Consider the following 8,303-nt stretch of genomic DNA (forward strand, 5'->3'; position numbering starts at 1 on the left):
GCGGACCCGCGCGCGCGGGCAGAGCGGGTGGGTCCCCCTCACTTGGGGTCGCGGGCAGAGCAGCGGGGTCCGACTGGCCTGCCCCGCCCCGGGAATGCCGCGCCGTGGGGGAGGGCCCGGCTGCGCCCCGAAACTGCCTGGCCCAGTGCTGGGCCGCGCCCCAAGCCGGGGTGTGTCCCCGCAGCCAGGCCTCACTGGGGGCTTGGCCCCCGGCCCCGCGTCCCCCCGGAGCCTCACCCCCAGACTCCGCTGAGAGCGTGGGCTGTGAAGGCCGGCGCCAGGCTGGGGGAGGGGTGGGGGGGGGGCCCGTCGGTCGCCCTTGCGGTGCTCCGGGCCCCAGGGCCCAGAGGAGCCCCGAGGTGTCGTGACGTCGGCTCAGTGACAGGAGCTAGGAGCCGCGTGCCCCCCAACGTTGCCAACCACCGCGCAGATCCCTCCGTCGGAGGAGGGGGCTCCCTGCCTGGGGTCTCTGGAGATGCAGAGACAGAGGCTTCGTTTCTGGCCGCAGCCGAAGCTTCCTGCTCTTCAAACCGCAGGCCCGATTGTCCCCTGAGCGAGCCACACTCGGGGTTTGGGGGCACCCCCCACCCACTGGGGAGGGGCGTTGTTTTGCTTTAAATTCCTGTGAGTGTTATAAGGAAACTGAGGCAGGATAGGGAAGTTTGGCCTGTCCGAACGGTCAGCTCTCAGTGGGCACCACCTTCCCTTTATGACTCTAGGGAGAACCAGGCTGGGAGTGGGCTTGCTGATCCCCAGGAACCGGCCGCCCCGCTGCTCTCCGACCCCAGGCGCCTCCAGGCCGGCCCCGCCCCAGCTGCCCTGGAATTGTGGGTTCTTCTGGGTCCGGGGTGCCCTTTTCTCCAGGAGCCTCAGTTGGAAGACCGGTCACTGCCAGCAGGGTCTTGGCCGCACCTGCTGGTGCCAGTGTTTTATGCCCAGAGAAGAATCAAAAGCTCTGCTTTCTTTGGGCTGATTTGTAAGCTTTCGGGATTGCTCAGTGTAGAATTAAAGGTCAGAGGAGGCGGGGAAGCGCGCCGACCGAGGGTGGGAGCAGTGGCGCAGGCAGAGTGAGGCAAGGGACACGGACAAGGCCTCGGGCGCTCACCTGGACCCGGGCAGGTGTCTGACGGTGGGGGGCGGGGCCAGGCGCCCCAAGAGCCCCCGAGGTGAGCTGGTGGCCGAAGGCGCCTGGCCCAGAGGGTAAGGCAGCTGCCAGCTCACCTGAGGCCTGCAGTTTCCGAACGCCAAGGCCTTGCCCATGGCCATCAGGCCTGGCGTTTTGGGGGTGCAGGGCAAGGCTGCTGTCTATCAGGTGTGGGCCCCACCCATGAGAGAACCCGGAGCTTGGCCTCCGGAAAACCCATCCTTACTCGCGCCCGTGGGCACAATCACGGCCTGCTCAACCCCCAGGTGGGGGTGTCACAGATGCGAGGAGGACTTCCACTTGGGGGTCCCAAGATGTCACGCACAGGCCAGAGGGAAGGTGGGAAGTACTAGAGGCCTCCACGGCCTGGGTCCGCCCGCTCCGCGAGGGCATCCAGGCCTCCGATTCGGGCGGGGGGGCACCTGCCCCTCCTCCACCGCCAGCTCCCTCTAGGACTCCTTTGTCTAGTGTGCTTAAGGGGCGGCCACTTCTGGCGACGGGCGCGGAGTGAGCGGAGATCCGCAGACCTCGGCCCCCACCCCCTTCCTCGTTCCGCACCTTGCAGTCCGCGGGACGCCCGATGCCCGGCCCCGGGGTCGTGGAGGTTAGCGGGGCGGGGCCCGGCAGCCCCGACGTCCCCCCACCGCGCCACCACCNCTTCCGGGACACCCCGCCGGGAGCGAGGATACGTGGACGCGGCCGTGCCGGGCCCCAGGTAGAACTGGGCCCTTCGACCCCGTGCAGGGGGGCGGGGGAGCGCCGCCTTCTGTGCCGTGATTTTTCTGTTTTGCAACCGGGCAGGACGAGGCCTCGCCCAAGGTCACCTCAGGGCTGTGCACTTGGAAGCTCGAGGCCGCCCCCGTCGCGCCTGAGCGGGAGAGGGCCCGGCGTCCCTGGGGAGGGGACGGCGCGGACGCGGCAGCCCCCTGGCTCGGGCGCGGGGACGCTCCGGGGAGGACGCAGAGCCGGCAGTTGCGCCCTTGCCCAGAAGCGGGTGTGTCCTTTCCATCTTGAGGACAGAAACTTGGGCCTCAGAGAAATGATGTGATTTTTTTTTTTCTAGCTCAGCGCTGGCTTTGGGCGACCTGTTGTGACTCGGCTGCATCTCATTTTGTCTTCCGTGCGTTTAATGGCTGAGAAAATAGCGGGGCAGGGAGGTGGTGTCACCTGGCAGGCAACTGTGGCGGGGCTGGGACTTAGCTCAAGGCCTTGCCTCCGGGTCCTGGGCGCTGCCTGGCAACCCCACGTTGCTGTCATCTCCCTGCTCGGGCTCCAGGGATGGTCCCCAGGACCTCTGCTCCTGGTAGCATGGCCTCCAGCCCACCTGCACCTCCCCCCTCCCCCCTGCTACCCTCCCACCTCTAGCCACCTCCCAACTAGTCGTTACTTGTCAAGCATCCGGGGCAGGTGACTTGGTGATGGCTTCCCCCCCAGCCTTTGCCACTGCCGTTCCACCTGCCAGGAATGCCTTTCCTTTTCCATCCAAATGCAACGTGGGATCCTGGGTCGGATCCTGGAACGGAAAGAAAGGACGGCAGCGAAAGAAGCAGTGAAATCCGAGTAAAGTCTGGAGTTTAATACCAAGTGCCAAAGCTCCTCTCGGTGACAGCAGAGGCACGCCTGGGTAAGCTGTTACCTTAAGGGAAATGGGGGGTGGGGGCTACAGCAAAGCTCACGCGGCCTCTGCGACTTTTCTGTAAATCTAAAATTATAATAAAAACAATTTTAGAAAATCCACGGAAAAGCAAAGTGTATCTACTCTTAGGTCACTGTCTTGTCTCCCAGGCCTGTGACAGATCAAATGCAGGGTGATTCTTCTGCCATCCAAAGCTTCTGTAGGGCGCAGGGCAGGCTCCCGTGGGGAGGGGGGCAGGCTTGAGGGGCCCTGTCTGTCTGTCGGGAACAGTGGTCTGAGGGCCGCCGAGGTAGGCAAGGCCAAGTTCCTGGTGGCTTGGCCTGCTTGCCTCTGAGTTTCAGCTCAAAGGGCAAGGTCAGGACCACATACTTCTGGCCTCGTGCCCGGCGTGGGCTGTTCTGCCGGCACCGTGCCCGCGGCGGCACACCTGGAAGTTGGGGCGCCAGACCCTATCCCTGCAGAGCCCTCTGGTGGCTGGCTGGTCATTTAGTCACGTGCACCACTGTGCGTGGGGCCAGGTGCCACCGGCCGATCACTGCTGCTTGTCCTGCAGCCGGAAGCTGGGGGCCAGGCCTCTGTGCCTGGGGAGGTGCCCCCAAACCACACCACTTTGCAGGCGGCTTGCCGGGCGCGCTCCCCGCACGCAGTATGGAGAGACGGCTCCCAGGCCAACAGTCCCTGGGCCCCTCCCGCCCTGACCCCACCCGCGGCTCCGGCAGAGAGGGGTGCCCGGCTTTTGGGGCGGCCCCGGTGCAGTGTATCAGACGCTCCTATCTCCCCGCCCTGATGCAGCGGGAACCTAGGAGGCCCCGGTGAGCATCGCCCAGGAGTCAGGACCTGGGCTCTGGGCCAGGCTCAGCCTGCGCCAGCTGTGGGCCAGTCGCGCGGCCCGTCAGAGGCCCTGAGGCTGGTGGTCCTCCTGCGCTAGATGACAGATCTAGGGACCGGAGGCCATTAGGAGGCCTAGTGAATCTTCCCTCCACCCCAGGCCTCACTGCTGTTTTCTCGGCCTCTGGCGTTGACTCCTGGGTGTTCCGTTTTGGGTTAAGAAACACTCACTCTGTGTATCAGACCCATGAAGCTTTTGATGGAGCAGCCGGCTCCTGGCCCTGCTCCTGAGGGCCACCTCCAGGCTCACTTCCTGGGCCTCAGCCGAGAGTGACCGCACTCCCTATGCCGCAGGGTGGGGGCGTGGGGCGGGGCACCGAGGCTGCAGCGCGGGCCCACCTCACAGCCACCTCCCCAGAGATCTCCGCTCGGTCTCCACGCGGCCCACACTCTCCGGGGGCTGCACCCACAGACTGCGCTGGACCCCAGGCATCGACCCAGGAGCCCAGGCCTCCCGCTGCCTCACGACACAGTCCGGCCTCCGCTCGCAGCTGAAGCCAGACGCCTGAGCTGCCCTGCTGCCTGCCCAGCCCGGCTGCCCACCTCCTACTGCGCCAGGATTCGCACTGCTGATCAGGTCCCTCTGCTCCCCAGGCCCGCCTGAGCCTCTCAGCTGGCGCAGGATGCTCTCGGGAAGCCCTGCCTGGCCCTCTGCCCCCCTCACCTACTGCCCTCCAACCCCTGCCTGGTCCTCTACAAGCCAAGTTCTGGTTGGCCACCACTTCCCTGCAGGCCTCCAGACCTTGCCCTGACCCCAGGTCTGGTCCCCCACCTCCTCTGCGAATATTGGTTATTCATTGTCTGCCGCCACCCTCTGCTCCAGAGGGCAGGTTCCCAGGGCACAATGGTGAAACTGGTGTCCCTCGGGAGTAGCGCCTGGCACCTTGGTGGCTGCAGAAAGCCGAATGGGGGGCGCCTGGGTGGCTTAGTCGGTTAAGCGTCCGACTTTCGCTTAGGTCATGATCTCGCGGTTCGTGGGTTCGAGCCCCGCGTCGGGCTCTGTGCTGACTGCCAGCTCAGAGCCTGGAGCCTGTTTCAGTCTGTGACTCCCTCTCTCTCTGACCCTCCCCTGCTCACGCTGTCTCTCTCTCTCCCAAAAATAAATAAAACATTAAAAAAAAAAAAAGCCGAATGGAAGCAGAAGGAGTGAAGAGGGAGCGGTTCCCCCGCCCTGCAAGGACGCTCGCAGAGGGGCTTGCCCGGCTACCCCCTACCCTGATTCCACTGTGCAAAGAGGGGGATTTGGCCCTCGGGCTGAGGGGGAAGGGTCGCCTGCCCCCCGCTGGTAGGCTCGCAGGGCTGCAGGGGGCAGAGCCGAGGTGGGTAATGCGGAAAGTGCGGGCTCCCGCTGCGCCTTCCTCTCTGCCCCCGGACCGTGGGGAACGCGGCCGGCCGAGCTCTCCGGGCGAGGTCAGGGCCCGGCGCGGCAGGGGTCCCCAACGCCCAGGACGCCGGGCGGCGGTCGTGGAGGCGGATCCGGGCGGGACACGGGCAGGACGCTGCTCCGGGCGCTCCGTCCTCCCCGCCGCTGCCGCGAGGGCTGAAGCTGGGGTGGACGGCGTGGGCCAGGCTGCGGCCGGTCACCGGGCCCTGGGCTGCGCCCTCGCCCCTCCGCCCAGGCTTCCCGGGAAAGCCGCGCGGCGCGGGCGGGGCTCCGCCAGGCCCCGCCCACCCCGCCTTGGGCTGCGTGTCGGGGCGGGGGGAGCAAGGGTTCGAAGCTTCGGGGGGCCGAGGAGCCCCCCGGTGGGCGGGGCCGGTGTCGCTATTCGGTCAGGGTGCGGTGCCCGGCCATAAACTCGCGCGCGCCCCTCCCCGCCCCCGGGAGCTCGGGTCGCGGCTCCAGCCTCCCCGCGCCCTTTGAGGTCAGCGCCAGTGACCCCGCACGGAATTGCAGCCGGCGACTGGGGGCGCGGAAAGGCGAGCGCGGAGGCCGCGCAGACTGGGGCTGGACCCCTGCCCTGTCTCCGGGGACTCGAGCAGGGGCCACCTGCACCCCTTCCGCGGTTAGCGGCTTTCAGACCCGGCGTCAGACCCTCATCTCCTCTGCGTCGCCGGGTGCGGGCCGGCGCAGCACCCCGGTTCCCAGGCACGGAGCGGGCGGGCGCAGGGCCCGCATCAGCACGCGCCCCTCCGGGTGGGGCACAGGCTGGGAACCGGGACACCCCCTAGGGGCCGAGAGCTTGAAGGCCTGGGCCAGGAGATGGCGCCCAGCTCCCAGGTGGCCGCCAGGTGGGTCCCGCTAGCGGCGTCGGGCGCCGGGCCGGGCGAGAAACCCAGGCTGCACCCGTCTGCGCTGCCCTCTCCCCCCACCGCGATGGCCCCAGCCGTCCCCAGCGCAGGGAGGGACCCCTGCAGCCGCTGGCCGGGCTGGGGAGGCGCCCGGCCCTGCCGGCCAGCCGCTGAGTCACTGCCGCCAGAGAGTGAGGGGAGTGGCGGGGGGCNCCCGTCCCCAGGAGGGGCCCCTACCCATGAGCACCCAGAGGGAACAACCTGCAGCTTAGCTGTGCTGAGCACCTTCCCAGACCCCCTCCCCCTACGGCCACACCCAGCTCACCACCACTCCCCGCCCCAGGGGGGCTTACGGAATTTGGCTGGGCCACCCAGCAGGGGAGAGGCAGGCAGGGGCCTGTAGGGGGTTGACTTTGGGTATCTGCACGTGCACGTATTTTACCCAACCCAGGAAGGGTAGTCTGGGGAGGGAAATCCATGTTGAAAATGTTCCCTTTGGGGCGCCTGGGGGGCTCCATCGGTTGAGCATCCGACTTGAGCTCAGGTCACGATCTCACAGTTCATGGGTTCGAGCACCGGGTCAGGCTCTGTGCTGACAGCTCAGAGCCTGGAGCTGCTTCAGATTGTGTCCCCCTCTCTCTGCCCCTCCCCTGCTTGCTCTCTGTCTCAAAATTAAATAAACATTAACATAATAATAATACCAACAACAAAAAAGAAAACGTTCCCTTTGGATTTTGAAGTCTTGACTCTCTGTGTCTTGCTTATGCTGCTGTTTTTGGGAAAGGAGTGTCATTTGAATCCTGCTTCGAGGTCTAGGATTGTTCTGTGTTTCTCTGTGAGGCTTCAGCCTTCTCTCTTTCTTTCTGCTGATCTGAGGTCTCTGCGTGTGCTCCCGGGAGGTCTCTCCGTCTGGGCCACGTCTAGGCCCTGGCCGCTCAGTGCCCTTCAGTTCTGGGGAAACATCTCGTGTTCCTTCTTTCACAGTTTGTGTCTTTCCTGCTTTATTTTTTTCAGCTTTTCTGTTTCAGGATTTCTCGGGCGTCTTGTCTCTTAAACGGGTCCTTTAACGTCGTTCCTGTTTCCGCTTTTTTCCCCTCGGCTCTGGGATACTTCTTTGACCTCTTCTGACCCTGTGATGGAATTCTTTATTCTAGTTATAGTTTAACCTTTTTCTTTTGAGATAATTTCAGACTTACTGTTTCCACGTTTCCCACACTCGCCTCATTGTTCTTTATCTCTTCATTTCTGAACCGCCGGGGAGTTGGCCTCAGACGTTTCGCCCTTTACTCCTTCGTATTTCTGTTTTTCCTGAGAACAGGGCCATTGTCTCATGTAACCACAGTGCAGCGATCGCAGCCGGGCGATTTAACGTGCATAGGACACATTCACCTAAGCCGCAGTCTTACTGACGGCTGTCCCGACAGTGACTTCACCCAGGATCACCTATGTCACTGAGTTGCCATAAGTCAGGGAGTATGTCGCCGCGGCCCGTCTCACTCTCTCCCCACCTAGAGCATCACCCAGAGGTGCGGAGGGTTTTACAAAAAGTGGACCAGCACACAGGCCCCGAGCTGATGCCCCCGGGAGCCAGCAGACAGAGGCAGGTGGGCACACGTGTGGCTTCTCTCGCAGTAGGACGAGGAAATTTCTGTTTGGTCCCAGAAGCCCTTTATGGCTCTTTGACGAGGTTTCAGGCACACAGTAGGTACTTACTGTGTGTCTGATTGTTGGGGTGTGTGGCATGGGCTGAGCCTCTGCGGATAGACGGCAGAGTTGTGCGTGCGTGGCTGTGTGTGAAAGTGCAGAGCCGCCCTGGGCACCTTCGGAGCGGCGGGCTCCTGACCGTCCCTGCCAGGTGTGTCTGGAAGCCCAGGTGGACAGTAAATAGCCGCCGCGTTTCTTGCACTTGATCTGGTCCTGATTCTGAGCTCCGTGCAGCCAGGGACCTACTCTCAGATATTCTTGTGAGTGCTCCCTTCTTGTTCCAGAAATATGCAAAGGCCCTGGGGTTCGGGGGCCCAAAGACAGCAATGGTGCAGGACATCTGGGCTTGCCGAGATGCCCGCAGTCCTGCCCTCAGGGTCCCTCAGGGACGCTCAGCCGGGTGGAGGCCCTGGGACTTCTGGCTGGGTCCCCAGAGGTCTCTGTCTCCCCCCCACACCCCTCCAGAAATAGCCACACCCTCCCCAGGACTTTTCCGATTTTACAAGAGCCAAGAGCCAGGAGACCACACCAGGGGCCTGTCCTCCCGGCCAGCAGCTCCCCACTTCAAGTGGGGGCCGGGAGGGGACCTTGCCGGAGAGGAGCCCCTGAAAACCAGGATTGCAGTGAACTGCGCTGCCTTCAGGAGGTGTGGGGGATGGGATGGGGCTGGGGACGGGGTGGGGGGGTGGGGAAGGGGTGAGG

This window comes from Crocuta crocuta, unplaced genomic scaffold (assembly GCF_008692635.1).
Source record: "Crocuta crocuta isolate KB4526 unplaced genomic scaffold, BGI_CrCroc_1.0 scaffold50, whole genome shotgun sequence".
In the NCBI taxonomy this organism is placed as follows: Eukaryota; Metazoa; Chordata; class Mammalia; order Carnivora; family Hyaenidae; genus Crocuta; species Crocuta crocuta.